This window comes from Hirundo rustica, chromosome 28, assembly GCF_015227805.2.
Source record: "Hirundo rustica isolate bHirRus1 chromosome 28, bHirRus1.pri.v3, whole genome shotgun sequence".
In the NCBI taxonomy this organism is placed as follows: domain Eukaryota; kingdom Metazoa; phylum Chordata; class Aves; order Passeriformes; family Hirundinidae; genus Hirundo; species Hirundo rustica.
In genome coordinates this window covers 4,402,090-4,420,188 of record NC_053477.1, presented here as the reverse complement: position 1 = coordinate 4,420,188, position 18,099 = coordinate 4,402,090, and positions in this window count along the sequence as shown.

Genomic DNA, 18,099 nt, shown 5'->3' with positions numbered 1-18,099 from the left:
AGGCTGGGGACTCCAGCTTTATTTAGAGTTTGGAACGGGAACAAGGAAGGTGAACGAAGCTGAGCTGAGGAAGGAGCATGGGAAGAGCTGTGTGACGCTGGGATTTGCAGAGTGCACAGGCAGAGGCTGAATCCGTGTGTGAAATGGGCGGTGTTTGACAGCACGCTGGAAAACAGAGCCCGGCTTCTCTGGTGACCAGGTGACGCTGCCTTAGGAAGAATTCCTGTGGCAAAGCCTGAGGAGCTCATGGAGAAATTCCAAACTGCCTGAACAGCAAGCTCGGTGCATCAGGGCCCTACAGAAACCTCAGAGTGACACGGGAGGGAGGCCACTGTCACCTGCTCTGCATTTCTGCATCCAAGCCCCAGCTGAGGCACTCCCAGCAAACACTGCATCCCTTCCCTGCTGTTGTGCCACTGCTGCATCCCTTCCCTCCTGAGCTCCTTCCCTTCCCTCCTGCTCTTCATCCCTTCCCTCCTGCTCTTCATCCCTTCCCTCCTGAGCTCCATCCCTTCCCTCCTGCTCTCCTGCTGCTCCTGAGCTCCATCCCTTCCCTCCTGTTCTGCCACTGCTCCTGCTCTCCATCCCTTCCCTCCTTCTCCCCATCCCATCCCATCCCATCCCATCCCATCCCATCCCATCCCATCCCATCCCATCCCATCCCATCCCATTATCCCATCCCATTATCCCATTATCCCATCCCACCCCATCCCATCCCATCCCATTATCCCATCCCATCCCATCCCATCCCATCCCATCCCATCCCATCCCATCCCATCCCATCCCATCCCATCCCATTATCCCATCCCATCCCATCCCATCCCATCCCATCCCATCCCATCCCATTATCCCATCCCATCCCTCCTGGCCTGGGCGCAGGTTTTTGTTCCGGAACACAAAGCCCGCTCCTGCTGCCCACACAGAGCAGAGGCTGCTTGGATTGCAGGGAGGCTGCCCAGGGAGGCAGACAGCAGACAGCTTGAGGAAGGGTGGCGAAATTCAGCTCCTAATTATTAGATTAAAACCTCAAATCGGTTGTCATGTACGAAGGGACGAAGCAGAATTTGGCAAACGGGAAGGGGAACAAAACAAATCTTCTCGTAATGACAAAAAAAAATCCCCGAAGACAACCTTGTCATTTTGTGAGAGCATCTCAACAGCTCTCCGCTTTTATTTTTTTGGTCACCGCTTATCAAAATTTGCATGGCTAGTTAGTGGGTTAATTTAATTATGAGCAGCATTTATGAACAGCCTGATGGGGGATCTGCAGAGGGCAATAGAGTCTGTTCCTGAATTATGAAATTGCACACACTCGCACATCTGGAAGCCGTCATGGGACGGATCTCTGTCTTGTAAATGCGTGTTGAGTGTTACAATATTTTACTAAGCACTCCCAATCTGTCAAGGTTTACAGGAGAGCAGAGACTGGGAACATTTGGGATCATTTGTGGCTTAGAGCCATTAGCTACTTCCCCCCGCTTATTGTGACGTTATTAATAGCAAAATGATCCAGAGGGCAGGAGCTGGGTTGCTGGAGAGAGCTGAGGTAACAGAAGTGACTTTGAGCAGGGAGCCAGGGCGCGGCTGAGCCCGGTGCTGGGGAGCACAGCCCCTTTTGGGGTGCTCTGGTGGCACCTTGGTGGGGGCAGCTCCTCAGAGGGGTCACCTGCAGCCCAGCCAGCCCTGCCCCAGGGGTGAGAGGGCAGGAGTGGTGCCGAGCATCCCGCACACCCTGCGGGGCAGGAGCCACGCTCCGGGGTAAGTTCAGACGTCATCAAACCCCAGAGAGAGCAGCAAAAGCTCCCTGCCAGGACGTGGGAGCCTCCTAAAACCCAGTTCCCTGGTTAAATGCAATTTCATTGGGCTGCAGTGACATTTCCTGGTTAAATGCAATGACATTGGGCTGCAGCGACATCCAGGGATGTTGGTGACCGTGGGATGGGCAGTGCCAGCAGCAGGGGACATCCCAAACCCTCCTGGAGTACAGGACAGAGACCAGGACGGCCGATGAAGGCTCTGGCCATGCAGAAATCCAGTCCTAGCCTGGGACACAGGGATGGATTCCATCCCATGGAAAGGAAATCAGGACTTGGCCTGTGAAAGGAATTTTGGAAGAAATTTCTTCGTTTTTTTGGACACATGGATCAATGAAAGGAACTTTGGAAGAAATTTCTTCATTTTTTTGGACACGTGGATCAATGAAAAAGTTTGGAACGCTTGGAAACTCCATGGAGCTTTTGTCTTCTTGTTGAGCCATTGCGCGTCTGTTCAATTTAAATCCTCGTCCAATCATTAAAGAGGGGTGGGTTTTTTAATGGGTCATTATGATGTGATTTATGACGCTGGTGTAATTGTCAGAATTACTGTGGGTAATTAAAACATGAAACGATGCTGCCAGGGGCTTCGGTCCCTCTCAGCACCCTCATTAAAAACCAGGAGCTGACCAAATTATAAATAGGCCGGTTTGCACAAGTTCACAGGGAAAGCTAATTATGAAACTTATCCTTATGCACCCGGAGCTCCCCGCATCAGTCATGCGAATTCCTCAGGTGACTATGCCACGGTGTAACCTGCAGTGGGATTACTGGGCCAGGCACAAGGAGCAGAGCAGCTGCTCCTTGCGGGGTGAGTTCCTTGGGGGATCCCCAAACCCGCTGCTGATGGATCGGGATGAGGGCCTGGAGCAGGGAGAGGGGCTGCACTTCCACACGGAGCACAGGGAGAGGCTCTCTGCTCTCCGGAGGGAGTCTCGGAGGAGCAGGAGAGCCACGTGAGCATGGGGAAGGGAGAGCAGCAGGAATGAGCTCGGCATTAGCTGATGGAGCTGGCCAGGAGCGGCGGGCTGAGCTCACGGCAGCCCGGGTGCCAAAGGCAGCCAGTGGGACACAAACTGAAGTGAAGGAAAAATCCTGTGCATGAGGGCAGGCAAGCCTGAGAGGTTTTCTCTCAGCATTCCGAGTGTTTTGCTCTCCAGAAGGAAAGGGAAGAGAAAAAGGAATAACTGGAGGCTTGTTTACGAAATCCAGAGAGTGAATCCCTGATGGACCGTATCTCCATCTGGGTGTTTGAAACTCAAATTAACCTCATTAACTGCCTGTGCATTATCAGCCTAACCATCACCCATCCTGTCCCCCTGACTGAGGAGGGGGCCTCAAACATACAGAGCAGGAGCAAGGGCACTTCCCAACCCAGCAAAAAGTGGGATGCAAAATCTTATCACCTCTTCCTAGAGGAGAACATCAGTTCTGAACACTCCAGCGTCCAGAATCTCTGTTCAGCTGCCTCCCCGCACTTCCCAAGCCCCAGAAATGCCGTTTGTGAGGTTCAGGAGGGGCTGTTTTTAGAACCCCAGCCCTGCGGTGCGTGAGGCACCTCCAGGCATCCCCCATTTCCGTGTTCCCTCCCTGAGAGCCCCTTCCACGCCTCGCTGTGCCCCAGCAGCAGCCCCAGAGCTGGGGAGCGCGGCGCTGGAGCGAGCCCGGGCTTTGCCGCGCCGATCCCTGCCCAAAAGCACAATGTGCTGTGACAAAGGAGCTGCCCGCTGGAACAACACTTCCTGCACCTCCATCCCGCTGCCTTCCTCCAGAACACAGCTTTACACTTGTCCTTCATACAAATAACCCGAGGGTGGGAATTATTCAGAAGGCTCGTGTTTGACACCCCATCTGTTCGTTTCTGACAGCGATATATAATGTAAGGCTATAAAAACTTGAAAAATAATGCAACATAAAAAGGGATTGACTCGGCTCCAAGAGGCCATAAACGGGAACAAATACCATTGTATGATTTATTTCATGCTGTAATCTTTACAGTAAGTCATCTTTCAGACATTTCCTTGTGACAGGTTTTAATAATATTAATGCCCAGAGCAATCCAAATCATCGCCAATAGACATATTTATCAAGCTGCCAATCCAAGTAAATGAAATTCTATAAGCAATAATGTAACATGTTTAAAGGAAGCTAATAAAACAAGTCAGGAGAGAAATATTACTGCAAAGTACGCTCTCTCTAATCCGGCCCTGGATTTTATACAGCCGAAACGCAAATCCTTCCCTCCGTGATTTATTGCTCCAAAAATACCGATGACCTTTCCAGGAGCTCTTGCAGGGCCCCTCCGACACGTCCCCGCAGCCCGGGAGGAATCCTGCCCGGCCGCCTGGCTCTGCCCCGGGGAGCGCTGGGCACCAGCGAGGAGCAGCGCCTTCCTTCTCCCGAGATTTGTTAAAGACTGACAAGCCTTAACACGGGCTCGGCAACTCGGCAGGTATTTGCGAGCAATTATCCGGGCCCCAGATGAGCGGCAATTAACGGGGAGCCAAAGGCTGGGTGTTGAGCCTGGCTTTGCTCTCAGTGCAGTTCTGTGTAACCCCGGGCTGGGCTGAGGGGGCTCTGCAGCAGGGCTGCGCACGCAGAGACCCCCCCTCACAAACACGCGCTTGTTCCTCGCTGGAAACTTAGCAGGGCTGAAAACCAAGAGTCCAGCAATTCAGCAAAACACCCAGCACTGAGGCGGTCAGGTCTCAGGCAAGAGTGTGAAAAGGAGAAGCCACGGCTGGTGGAGCAAGAGCATGGAGGCTTGGGGAGCCCTCGAGGCCCTCAGGGATCCCGTTCTGGAGGAGCTCTGTGCCTCTGAGGGGTTTTTGTGTTGGTCTGCGATGACTTTGTTTTGGTGACACGAATCAAGTCCTTCTCCTGGATGGAAGGATCTGCTCAGTGGGGGAAGTGGGGAACAACAAGAGGAAGGGAGGGATGCACGGGGAAGTGCGGTGTGGTGGGAGGGATCCTCCCTGACCAGGGGCTGGAGACCCTGATCCGGGCTCGGTTTGGGGCTCACAACAGGCCAAGCCTCGTTCTTCCCCACTGCAAGTCACTGAGGTCCCCCAAACGATGGTTTGGTCACGTTTTTCATCCATTGGCCCACATCCAAACCTTATCTCGATCTCAGGTGCAAATTTCTGTTCAAAGAATGATTGGAATTTGGGTATTTCACTGGTTTGATGTCCCAGTAAACACAGGTGTTTTCACAGAACCCTGCAAAGGGGCAGGAGGTGATTCCAGAGCCATGGACTGCTGGACACATCCCTGCTGGATCCCTGGAGATGGGACCAGCTGTGGATGAATCCCTGCCTGCCCAGCTCGGGGTGTTTGGGGTCAGATAACCCCTGCCTGCCCAGCTCGGGGTGTTTGGGGTGTTTGGGGTCAGTTAACCCCTGCCTGCCCAGCTCGGGGTGTTTGGGGTCAGTTAACCCCTGCCTGCCCAGCTCGGGGTGTTTGGGGTGTTTGGGGTCAGTTAACCCCTGCCTGCCCAGCTCAGAGCTGCCCTGGTCCCTGCCCTGCCCTGGAAGCAGGTCGTCACAGAGAGCTGCTCTGTTTGCAGAGCACCCCAGAGGGACAGCCTGACCTCAACCTGGAAATGGGCAGTTGGATGGAGATCTCTGGGATCCTATCTCTTTGGGATCCCATCTCTTTGGAATCCCATCTCTTTGGGATCCCAGCTCTTTGGGATCTCAGCTCTTTGGAATCTCCTTTCTTTGGGATCCCATCTCTTTGGAATCCCATCTCTTTGGGTTCCCATCTCTTGGGATCTCAGCTCTTTGGGTTCCCAGCTCTTTGGGATCCCATCTCTTTGGGATCCCAGCTCTTTGGAATCTCCTTTCTTTGGGATCCCATCTCTTTGGAATCCCATCTCTTTGGGTTCCCATCTCTTGGGATCTCAGCTCTTTGGGTTCCCAGCTCTTTGGGATCCCATCTCTTTGGGATCCCAGCTCTTTGGGTTCCCATCTCTTTGGGATCTCAGCTCTTTGGAATCCCATCTCTTTGGGTTCCCATCTCTTTGGGATCTCAGCTCTTTGGGTTCCCAGCTCTTTGGAATCCCATCTCTTTGGAATCCCATCTCTTTGGGTTCCCAGCTCTTTGGGTTCCCAGCTCTTTGGGATCCCAGCTCTTTGGGATCACTTTGGAGCTCTGCTGTCACACAGGCTCAGCCCCAAAGAGCTGCAGTTCACAGGGAGGTTTCCTCTGTGACTTCCAACCCCTCATTTCACCCTTCCCCACTCCCTCCCACCTTTGTCTGCTCCTCCTGCTTTCTCTGGGAGCTCTCTGAGGCAGGAACTGCCTTTCCCTGCTCAGCAGCCACCCCTAATGGGATCCGAGTCCCAGCAGAAGCCCCAAGGCGCTGCTGTAATACAAATAATAAATACTGCAACTAATAATAACAGCACTTTCTAATGTCCTCCCCAGGGAAGGGCTGGAAGACCAGTCCCTGGTGTCATTTAAAACTAAACACCACAAACCAGACCTGTGTGACTGCCTGGAACACGGAGTCTTTATGAGTGCTGATGGGGGAGAATATTGATGGGGAGAGGAACAATTATTCATCTGCATATTTGGCTATTTCTTTAGGGGAATTAAAAATATCTCCTTTTTTGTTCCTCACTGCTAAGCAGCAGCAGAGATCTGAGGGGAAGGAAATAAATAAATAAGAAGCACATAATCCCCAAGGTGTAATCCCAGAGTATGGAAACTCACTTCACTTAAATACCTCCCTCTGGCATAATTGACTTTTCATGTGCATGTTAATAATGATATTTCAGCAGGTTGTGAGGGCTTGTTCTTCTCCCCCCACCTGCTTTGGTAAATTATGTGATTGGGCATGAGGAGAGACACATTATAAATCTAATTATGTTTTCGTTTATATTTAACAAGTCAGCACAATCTGGTGGCTTGTGTGTGTGCGCGTGTTTACTGATATTTCCAGCTGACCCTGGGAGCTGCAGGACAGCAGCTCTGGGCAGCATTTCCCTGGGCTAGTTCCGAGCTGTCCCTGTGCCACCCTCATCCTCTCCCCTGTGCCATCCTCATCCTCTCCCCTGTGCCACCCTCATCCTCTCCCCTGTGCCACCCTCATCCTCTCTCCTGTGCCACCCTCCTCCTCTGTCCCTGTGCCATCCTCCTCCTCTCTCCTGTGCCACCCTCATCCTCTCTCCTGTGCCATCCTCCTCCTCTCTCCTGTGCCACCCTCATCCTCTCTCCTGTGCCATCCTCATCCTCTCCCCTGTGCCACCCTCATCCTCTCTCCTGTGCCATCCTCATCCTCATCCTCTCTCCTGTGCTACCCTCATCCTCTCCCCTGTGCCATCCTCATCCTCTCTCCTGTGCCATCCTCATCCACTCTCCTGTGCCATCCTCATCCTCTCTCCTGTGCCATCCTCATCCTCTCTCCTGTGCCATCCTCCTCCTCTCTCCTGTGCCACCATCATCCTCTCTCCTGTGCCACCCTCATCCTCTCTCCTGTGCCATCCTCCTCCTCTCTCCTGTGCCACCATCATCCTCTCTCCTGTGCCATCCTCATCCTCTCTCCTGTGCCATCCTCATCCTCTCCCCTGTGCCACCCTCATCCTCTCTCCTGTGCCATCCTCCTCCTCTGTCCCTGTGCCACCCTCACCCTCATCCTCAGTGATGTGAAGTTTTTACCTCACTGTTCTCAAACCATTTTTAACTTCCTCGGTTCCCCACAGGGAAATCAGAAGTCAGCAAGGACGAGTGGCCTCAGCTCAGTCCGAGGAAAAGGATGAAGGAAATGAGCTCGGGTTCCCCAAATCCTCCAGCAGCCATTCAGCAGTGGGAACAGCTTCCCTCTGACACTTGGTCTGGTCCTTGCTGGGCCGTGATCCAAGACCATGGGCTGTTAATCCCAGCCTTGGAGCACCAGGAGTGATTTGGGGATGTTCAGCAGCACCCTCTGAGGCTGGGAATGGACGGGCAGGGATCCTGGGATGGGCTCAGCTCCATCCTGCTGGAATTGGGGCTGGAATTTGGGCTGGGAATGGACGGGCAGGGATCCTGGGATGGGCTCAGCTCCATCCTGACAGGAATTTGGGCTGGGAATAGATGGGCAGGGATCCTGGGATGGGCTCAGCTCCATCCTGCTGGAATTGGGGCTGGGAATGGATGGGCAGGGATCCTGGGATGGGCTCAGCTCCATCCTGCTGGAATTGGGGCTGGGAATGGATGGGCAGGGATCCTGGGATCCCGGGATCCTGGGGCTCGGGATGCTCCTGCCCGGAGCCCTGCAGGTGCCAGCGCTGCTCCCCGCTGCCTCTCGCAGCCCAGGACGGGCTCAGCCGTGGGGCTCGGCTGCCATCTGCTGCTGAGCGCAGCTCCGGCCTCTCCTGTCCTCAGCCGGGCTCTGACTCCCAGAGAAAAGCAGGGATTCGGAGCATTTCAAGTGGAATCATTTCCCCCCCACACCTGCAGCCCTCGTGCGGATTCCCTGCTCAGAGGACGAGCAAAGCCTCAGGGATTCCAATTATTACCACAGGTACTCTAATTATTACCACAGGCACTGACTCCAGTTGTTACTCCGGGTACTCCAATTATTACTCCGGGTACTGACTAATTAATGCTGCTGGTACTGATTCTAAATATTACCACAGGTACTAACTCTAATTATTACTCCAGGTACTGACTCCAGTTATTACTGCAGGTACCAATTCCAATCATTACCACAGGTACTAACTCTAATTATTACCACAGGTACTAACTCTAGCTATTGCCACAGTACTGTAGCAGCATCTGGAGGTCCCCCCTGGTGCAGAGCAGCTCCTCAGTGCCAGCTGCTGTTCAGGGGAGCAGAAATGGAGTTTCTGCCCCTGAACGAGCACGCTGCTGTCTCTCCGCTCCCTCCCTCGTTCCATTTCCAGGCAGTCACTCCCTGGGCCCCGGGAAGGGCGGTGGAGCTGGGGCCTGGTTTTCTGTGAGTTCTGAGTGAGCCCAGCCCCTCCTGTCAGCGCAGAGTTCATCCCTGGCCCTGGGAGATCACTCCGGGTGTTTCCCACAGCGTTCTCCCCTCTGGGCGCTGAGCTCCTCTTCCCCAGCTGCTGAACTCGGCCATTTCCTCCTTAGCAGCGGGGGAAGGAATAATTGCACTCACAGCCTGCATTTTCTGGGTGAATCCTCTGGCCTTTTAGAGATCTGTGGCATTTATTTATCCCCCTTGCTGAACCGGTTCCAGCTTCCCCATTAGGGTGTCTGGTGTTTCATCACTGCGAAGAGTTCTCTGGCTCAGGACCAGAGAGCAAAAGCTCTGCTGCCAGCACTGACAAATGATCCCTTTATGACAACGCTTGAGAGCATTTAGGAGGCTCTGCAAACCCGTGTGGGCAAAAAGAGTGGAGGTGTTTCCTTTCCAATGGAAATAAATCTGCCTGAGCCACCCCCAGCACGGGGAGACGGCTCCGGGAGCAGCTCTGCCAGCTCGGCCAGCCTGGGAGAGGTTTGGGTTTGAATGAAGCAGGACAAGCCCAGGAAACAAAAACTCTAAAAGGCAGCTCGGTTTTATACCCAGCTTCTGCATTCACAAACTCTGGATTTATTCCACCAAAGATCCTCGGATTCCAGCCCCCTGCGCGTCCCGCTGGGATATCACCTGGCATCTCTTGAATTTACCCAGATGAACTCAGTGGAGGAATGAGGAGAGGGCTCCCAGCCCGGTTCCCGTGAGCAGGAGCTGCCTGTGCAGCCCCCCACAGCCACTAGAGGATAGCAAAACCTTTCTGCAGCTCAGGCAGCCCCGGAATCCTGCCTGCACTCCAACCCGCTGCTGTCCGGCTGGAAATACCCGGGCAACCTGCGGGCTGCCAGGCCAATATTCAGTGTATCACCCTCGTGGTGACGAGGAGGAGGAGGAAAGGATGGATCTGCATCCTTCCTTTCTGCCTGTCCCTGTCTGGGTGGGGATTTCCCTGTGAGACACAACCAAAGGCTGAAATGAGCCTAGAGGGAGGCTGAGGAGAGGAAAAGCAGGGTGTGAACTGCCAACGGCACGTTGGACACATTTCCAGCCCAGTTCTGGGGTCCTGCTGCCCCTGCCTTAAGCACAGATTCAAATCTGTCAGATGCCAGACAGGGTGGGATCATCCCACGGGAGTGCAGAGCCAAAGGAAACCTCGAAAGCATTGTTTGCTTTGCCAGTTCCACCCGTAAATTCCATCCGTAAACCAACACCTCCACTTCCGCAGATGCCCTAGTAACAGAAGATAAAGATAATCCAGTTTTGAACTTGGATTTCGGGGAGATGCTGATTATGCCAATGGATTCCCAAATCTGGCGAGTCCCAAGCTCCGGTGTGCCCAGTCCAGGATGCAGGGACTGATCAGAGCTGACAGATCCCCGGCGTGAAGGAGTCAGGCTCCTCAGCTGCTGGTGCTCAGGATGCTGAGGAAGGTAATTACAGCAGATTTAGGAACGTCCTCTCTTGTGCACAGCTGCTACCTGTCTGAATCCTTCCAGCAGCTGCTAAAATCACCGCAGAAAGCGCTCACTCGGCTTTCTGAGTTCTCCAGGCTGAAAAAAAATGTGACAGGACAAATATGTTCCCCTGCCAGCAGCGCTCTGCGTGTCGCTGTTGATATCAGTCAGGCAGAGCAGGGGAGCACTGGAGTCTCTCAGCCCCCCTCGTGGTGCTGGGCGTCATCAGGAGGAGCTGGTGGGGGGCAAACATCTGCCAGGATGAGAGAATTCCCAGGTTCCACCCTGTCCCGGGAGGGAGAAGTGCAGCAATCCTGATTTCCTGGCGCTGCCTGTGGCTCTGAACGTGTGCGAGACCATCAGGAGTCACCTGCAGTGACCTGGCTGCAGCTCCACCCACGCAATCTCTATTTTCAAGGTGCTGGAGCACAGGAAATTCAATCAGAACCCCCCCAAATTCAGGCTGGTTTGTCTGTTGGTTGCTTTGTGGTTTATCTTTAACCCAGGTCCAATCCTTCCACTGGAATATTTCACTGAGTTCTCAGTATTTCGAGGCACAAAGTCTCTTCTGGGCAGGAGAGAGCCCCAGGTGTGGTGCACAATCCAAAGGTGAGCTGGCTGAGGCTGCTGCAGTTCTGGAAACACAATTCCCAGGAACGCTGTGCCTCAGGGTATTCCCCTTTCCAAGCCACAGAATCACACCTTGGCTCTCCCCTGTATTATCTCCGCTTCAGCGCTTAAGAAACTTCTGCAGAGTGAGTCCTGCTCAGCCCAGCGCTTAAAAAACTTCTGCAGAGTGAGTCCTGCTCAGCCCAGTGCTTACAAACTTCTGCAGAGTGAGTCCTGCTCAGCCCAGTCCTTAAAAAATGTCTGCAGAGTGAGTCCTGCTCAGCCCAGTGCTTAAAAAACGTCTGCAGAGTGAGTCCTGCTCAGCCCAGTGCTTAAAAAACTTCTGCAGAGTGAGTCCTGCTCAGCCCAGTGCTTAAAAAACTTCTGCAGAGTGAGTCCTGCTCAGCCCAGCGCTTAAAAAACGTCTGCAGAGTGAGTCCTGCTCAGCCCAGCACTTAAAAAACTTCTGCAGAGTGAGTCCTGCTCAGCCCGGCGCTCTCAGCTCCCCCGGGATCCCTCGGGGTGCTCAGGCACCTCTGAAATCCCCGGCGCTGCCTCAAGCGTGAATCCAGCGTGACCTGGCGAGAGGCAGCTCCAGCTCAGGGATCCTTTCCCGGGGATTTTGGGACCCCGAGTGGCCCAGCCCAGCTCAGACCCCGTGCAGAGGCAGCAGCAGAGTCCCAGCAGCAGCTCCCCGGGGGTTACAAACCCACCCCTCTCCCACAGGTCCGTGCTCACAGTGAAGCTCTCTGCCACGAGCTCTGGCTGCTCCAAAGGAGCCGCAGGGATTTTGGCAGCTCGGGTTAGAGTATGCGGCTCCGATTTTAATGAAAACAAGCTTTTATAAAACTTAACGGTGGTGGAAATGTTTTCTGGATTTTTTCCTGTCTCCTGCTATTGTCATTAATTTTTCATGAGCGTCGTTCCACAGCCATCCATGCAACTCTAATTTTACAGCTCGCTGTTACTCCACAAGAGTCAGGAAATGACACTTCCCAGGGCTTGATGCTCCATTCTCTTTCCAAATGAAACTGCTGAACTTCAACTTTCTCTCCAACTCCAGCATTATTTTCCTATTCAATTTATGCTAAATGTTTTTCATCCCAGGGCTTCTGTAACACTTTTCTGTGAGCTGTGCAGCGCATTCCTGATTTCCTGACACGGATCCTGGGGATGGAGCCTGCCCTGGAGGAGGTGTCCAGCCTGGAGCTCGGGGCTGTTCGCTGTAAATGCAGCTTTGTATCAGCATCTGAGACGAGGAACCCACGGGGTTATTCATCAGCGTGCAGATTCCCTGGGATGGTTTGGATTCCTGTGTTTAAAACCCTCTGCTGCCTTCTCCAGGAGGGATTCCACCTTCTCCCGAGGCCCAGGCTGCAGAGGAGCCTCTTCCCAGGGCTGTTCCTCAGGGAATTCCTCTCGGCCTGGAGGTGCCCGGGAGCAGCTGAAGCTCGGAGCAGTGCCCATTCGCGCCCGCCAGCTTCTCTGGCAGCACCAATCTCCACGTTCCAGCCTGGCCTGGCTCAGGGACAGCCCTCAGCGCAGCTCTGCAGAGGGCTGTGAGCGGGGAAACCCGTCAGGAAAAAGCTGTGGGGACGAGCTGCTCCCACCCTGCTGCTCCAGCAGCGATGTCTGACGGGCCCTGAAGGGATCCTGCCAGCAGAGCATGTGAGGAGGGAACGCTGGAAATCCCAAACACAACCAGGAGTCCCCCAGAGCACGTGAGGAGGGAACGCTGGAAATCCCAAACACAACCAGGAGTCCCCCAGAGCACGTGAGGAGGGAACGCTGGAAATCCCAAACACAACCAGGAGTCCCCCAGAGCACACCAGGAGGGAACGCTGGAAATCCCAAACACAACCAGGAGTCCCCCAGAGCACGTGAGGAGGGAACGCTGGAAATCCCAAACACAACCAGGAGTCCCCAGAGCACACCAGGAGGGAACGCTGGAAATCCCAAACACAACCAGGAGTCCCCCAGGTGAGAGTCCACCCAAAGGTGCTGCTCGTGGGAAGAACTCTGTGTAAATAGGATTAACCGCCTGTGTGCTCCTCAAAAACCCCACACCTCTGTTCTGAAGATACTCCTGGTGTTTGTCAGCTTTGTAACACCTTGGGATTAAACACAATATTGGATTGCTCTTGATGTATAATTCTGCTCCTCTGATGATTGAATTCACTTCACTCTGCTGCACGGCTTTTATATTTTATTTATTTCATTTTATGATTCCATTTTATTTTTCCAGTGTTATGCACCAGTACAAGCAAAGAAGCGAGAACAAAGCTCTGGCATATTAAATCCATCTGAGGGGTTTACTTATTAATATCTTTTTAGCCTGAGAACATTCTACAAAACGCGGGTGTTCAGGCTCAGGCTGCGAGAGGCAGCCGTGCGCTTCCCTGCTCTCTCCTTTCATCCCCATCCAATTCCTTGCCAAATTCCGGGCTTGAAGAGAGCTGCACCTGTGCTCAGCAGCACACTCAGGTGGGTTTAACACGGTTTTGGCACACGGAGCCGCCCCTGGTTCCTGTGTTTTCCACTCACGCCGTCCAGGTGAGCCGGGGGCTGCCAGCCTCCTCCACTCAGGGATGGAGCTGCTGGAGGTGACGCCAAGGGCACAGGGAAAGGGCCCCAGCCCTGCGAATTCCAGCGTCTCCAGGCGCAGAAGTGACCTGGGTCTGCGGCAGGAACCATCCTGGTGACACCCCTGGAGCTACAAACACCCCCCAAACTCCCCAAACACGGAGCGGGACGCAGCTCAAGGCTCACACCTCTGCCGGGGGTGGATCTGCTCCCAGCACAGCTCACCCCACCCTGTCCAGTCTGTGTGGAGCACGGAAAAAAGCAATTCTAAACCACAGGAAAACAACTCTGGCTCCTTTCTGTGCCTCTGACCGTGGTGAGGCACAGCCCGATCTTTCCCCCTGGCTCCTAACACACAGTCTAAAAAACCCCTCTAAAGATGGACTAACCAATTAATTATACATTTATTAGGTTGGTGAGTGTAATTTTATTTTTGGCTATGAAGGTCTTTTAGGGACAAAGACTTAATAGTGGGTTTTGATTTTGTGCTAGTTGATTGGGGTTTTGGTTGTGTATTGGTTGGGTTTTTGGTTTTGTGTTGGTTTTGGTTTTTGGTTTTGTGTTGGTTTTGATTTTCGGTTTTGTGTTGGTTTGGTTTTTGGTTTTGTGTTAGTTGGTTTGGTTTTTGGTTTTGTGTTAGTTGGTTTGGTTTTTGATTGTGTGTTGGTTGGTTTGGTTTTTGGTTGTGTGTTGGTTGGATTTTTGGGTTTGTGTTGGTTTTGGTTTTTGGTTTTGTGTTGGTTTGGTTTTTGGTTTTGTCTTGGTTTGGTTTTTGGTTTTGTCTTGGTTTGGTTTTTGATTGTGTGTTGGTTGGTTTGGTTTTTGGTTTTGTGTTAGTTGGTTTGGTTTTTGTTTTTGTGTTAGTTGGTTTTTGGTTTTCTGTTGGTTGGATTTTTGGTTCTGTGTTATTTGCCAGCAGTTGCGTTGGAACTTCCCCTGCGCTCCCCTCTCGCTGTTCCTGGGTTAAACCCCTTGCCAGCCCCGCGGGTCTGGGGCTGGCGGTGCCGTTCCCGGCCCGGGATTCCCGCAGGTGGCACCGTTTCCCCGCAGTTCGGCTCCTCCGCTCGTTCTCGGCTCAGCATCGCCGCGGCCTCGGAGGGGAGCAGAGCCCGGCGCAGCTCTGCCCTGTCCCAGCCCCTCGGGCACTGCCACAGCGGTGCCACCAGCTGCCACCAGCTCACCCCGCGTCCTCCGCCCTCCCCACGGCCGCAGAACGCCGCGGAAAGCTCGGGCTGTGGTGGAGAGCGAGCTCTGACGCCTTTCGTGAGCGCTGCGGATGAATAATGCAATCAGGAGCTGCTTCAGGCAATCAGCGCAGCTGAGGGTGGCAGCAGCGATTCCGCCCCCATCGGGAAAAACATGTGCCCACAAGGAAAAACAGAACAAACAGGAGAATGGGGGGGATAATAGCGCGGCGAGTGGCTGGCAGGGAGGCGCAGGATGTGGCGCTGCAGACGATAAACGCAGCGATATTCCATGTCTGCCCTCTCCTTCCCCCCTTGCTGAGCTGCGCAGGGGACTGGGAGCGACTGGGAGCGGCGGGGTTTGGGGTGGGGAGCGCTGGAGCTGACGTTATTCGCATTTCCCTGGAGATAAGGACGGAAAATTGCCACCAGCTCACCTGAGGCTCCAGGATGCTCCAGGCAAGGACAGGAGAGCTCCGTACCGGTCCCCAGGGGGAGAAGAGCAGGGGGGCTCTGCCACCAGAGCCCCTGGCCCTGCGGGTCCCCTCGGCAGGAGGAAGGGTCAGGATGCAGAGGGAAACCTTTGCCCGTTCCCATTCCTTGCCAGGAATCTCTGCACCCCAGCTGTGCCCAGAGCAGGGAGGGGTCGTTCCCAAACCCCAGCAGAGGGACAGAGTGCCTGTGTCCCCATCTCTGCAGGGACAGGCACCTGCAGCAGGGACTGGAATTTGGCATCCCTGGATCCGAGCTCTGGTTCAGTCTGCGCTGCCACGCTCCTTTGGGGAGCTGAAATCCACCCCGAGCCCCGCGTGCTGCCCGTCCCTGGGGCTGAGCCAGCGCTGCTGCCACCCCGGAGCTTTGTGGGGACACCCCTGGACATCCACGGCCTGGCCCTGTCCGTGTCTGCAGGCTGGCACTGGGGCCCTGCAGGAGCCCAGCAGAGCCCCAGGATGGGAATTCCATGAATCCCAGGGTGGAGGGTCCCCTCCTGCAGCCCCTCTGCCCGGGGCGCTGTGCCCAGCAGGAGCCCTCGGCGCCAGCCCAGCCTCTCCTCGCTGGAATAAAGCAACGCCTTTCACAGAGCACTGCAGAGCTCCTCAGCCACGTTCAGGATTTTCCTAATTTGTTACTTTGATGGCTCCTTCTCCCGACAGTTAATTATCCGTGCCTGGGAACACATGTTCCTCCTGCAGCCCTGAGGGAAGGCAGAACCCTGCCCTCACATCCACATCTCCATCAGAGGAATCCTCTCCCCTGTATCTGTGCCTCGTGATGGAGCCTCCTGTTTCCTCTTCCAAATGGTCCGAGCTCACTTCCACCACTGCCCAGACTCTGAACCATTTCTAGGGCCCTTTTTTGAGCCCTTCCAGTTTTCCAGCCTCCTCCTTGGTCTGCAGACACCAGAGCCACCATCCCAGGGAGGATCTGGGTGATGGGGCTGGATGGAGTGGGGAGCTCGTTACACCAGGCAGGATTTGATTTCCGAGTCGGAAAGGAGAATAACAGAGGCCTGGGAATGGGGAGAAGTTTCCCGAGGGGATTAAACCCTGTTGGAATTCTGGAAATGAGAACATCCACATTCACAGTAGCCTGGATGATAAAGGAGCAAAGAGGAAGATAAATTCTGCTGCTCCAGAGCATGACCCAGCAGCAGGTGGGGACTCCAAATAAACCTGCTTTGGGTGGATTCCCCTGGAATTGCTCACCCTGGAGAGACGGGAGGTGCTGGCTCTGGGAGGGATGGTCAGGAGGGCACCTCCCACCCTTCCACACAGGCAGCAGAGACAAAGCACGCACAGATTAATTAAAACCTGTTTCCCCTGCCGCTTCCAGGCCTGCCTGGGTGAGGAGAGAAGGAATGAAGCACGTTTTCCAGCCTGCACAGCCGCTGCAGCCCCCTCGGGGAGGGCAGTGAACGCTGTGCACAGACGCCCCGAGCCCTCTCTGAGCTCCCCTCTGCCCCGGGTTCCAACAGCCAGGAGCAGAAGCCGGGGGCAGCGGGGCTGAGCCCACTCGGGTGACCCCAGAGGGACCCTCCCAGCTCCCGCGCAGGGAGAGGCTCCTCCCGCCCCGTGCGTCGCCAGAGAACCTTCCGTGTGCCCGAAGAGCCTCAGACAGGCAGAGATTAACCGGCCTAAATGATACATGTGCTCTAATTAGGGAGTGTAATCACCTCGGGCTGATCATTATTGCTGCCTTTATGTTTATCATTGCACTGCGTTAAGGTCCCCGGCAGTTCTTTCATCTGACTTACGCTCAAGGACATCGGGGTTTTAATCATTAAACACCTTAAACACTATTTTTTCAGGAATCTTTGAAGATTAATTATTTTACCAGTATAAACTGTACATCTCTGAAGGTTGATTTAAAACCCTCTCATCTCCAGCTGCTGCACTTATGTCAACAGAGCTCTTTGGAAATCAGGCTTGGGGAAGCACAGAAACACGGAAAAAATGTTTTGTCATCCTCACTCTGCTTTTTCATCTGTTTTGTTTTGTTGGAGGAGTCTCAGCTCCACTCTGGGACCTGTCAAAGTCTCAGCCCTGTCAGAGCTGGGTGGGTTTTCGCTGGACACGGAGCCCCTGGGGCTGCAGGACAGCTCCATCCCTCTGATCCCCTCTCTTGTTCCTGCTCACAGCCAGGTGCTCCCCTCCACTGTTCCCATAAGGAAAACAAACAAACAAAAAGAATTAAAATTGCCACGTGATTTCCCTTCTAAAATCTCCCTTTGGAATGTTGGTGACATGCAGGGAGAACTTTCAGGAAAGGGGAGGTGAGAGTTTACACATCCTCTGCCACGGGCGCTTGTGAGGCGGTGAAATTAATTTGGGTTGTGGCGAAATTAATTTGGGATGTGGTAAAACTTGTTTGGGATGTAGCAAAATTAATTTGTGACGTAGCAGAATTCAGCTGTGACGTGGCGGAATTCAGCTGTGGCGTGGTGAAATTCAGTTGTGGCGTGGTGAAATTCACTTACGGTGTGGAATTCAATTGTGACGAGGTGGAGTGCATTGCGCCCAGCAGGATGCAGGGATCTGGCTGGGAATGCAGAAGTGTGGGATGCAAAAGCAGCCGGTTCTGGGTCTGTTCCAGGGGGAGGTGCAGGCGGAGCAGTGGCAGAGCCCCACGGAGCCGGGTGTGACCGGGGAGCAGAGAGCAGCTCAGCACCAATGCCACAGCAGGAGCGCTGCGGATGGCCCGGGCTGGTGGCAGGGACAGGGACACAGGGATGGACACGCTGGGGCTCCAGGGAGGCTCCCCAGGGCTCCTCTGGGTGCCCTGCAAGGACGGCGTTCCCTTCTCCGGCACTGCTGAACAGGAACAGCCCCAGCCCTCGTTATATGCCAGAAATTCCCGTCCTGAGCCAAACCCCGAACCCAGCTGTCCAGACTGTTCCGTGATCAGAAGCTCCAGAGAACCACGGGACGTTATCACCGAGTGTTTTCCCCCTTTGATCACTCAGAGGCTCGCTG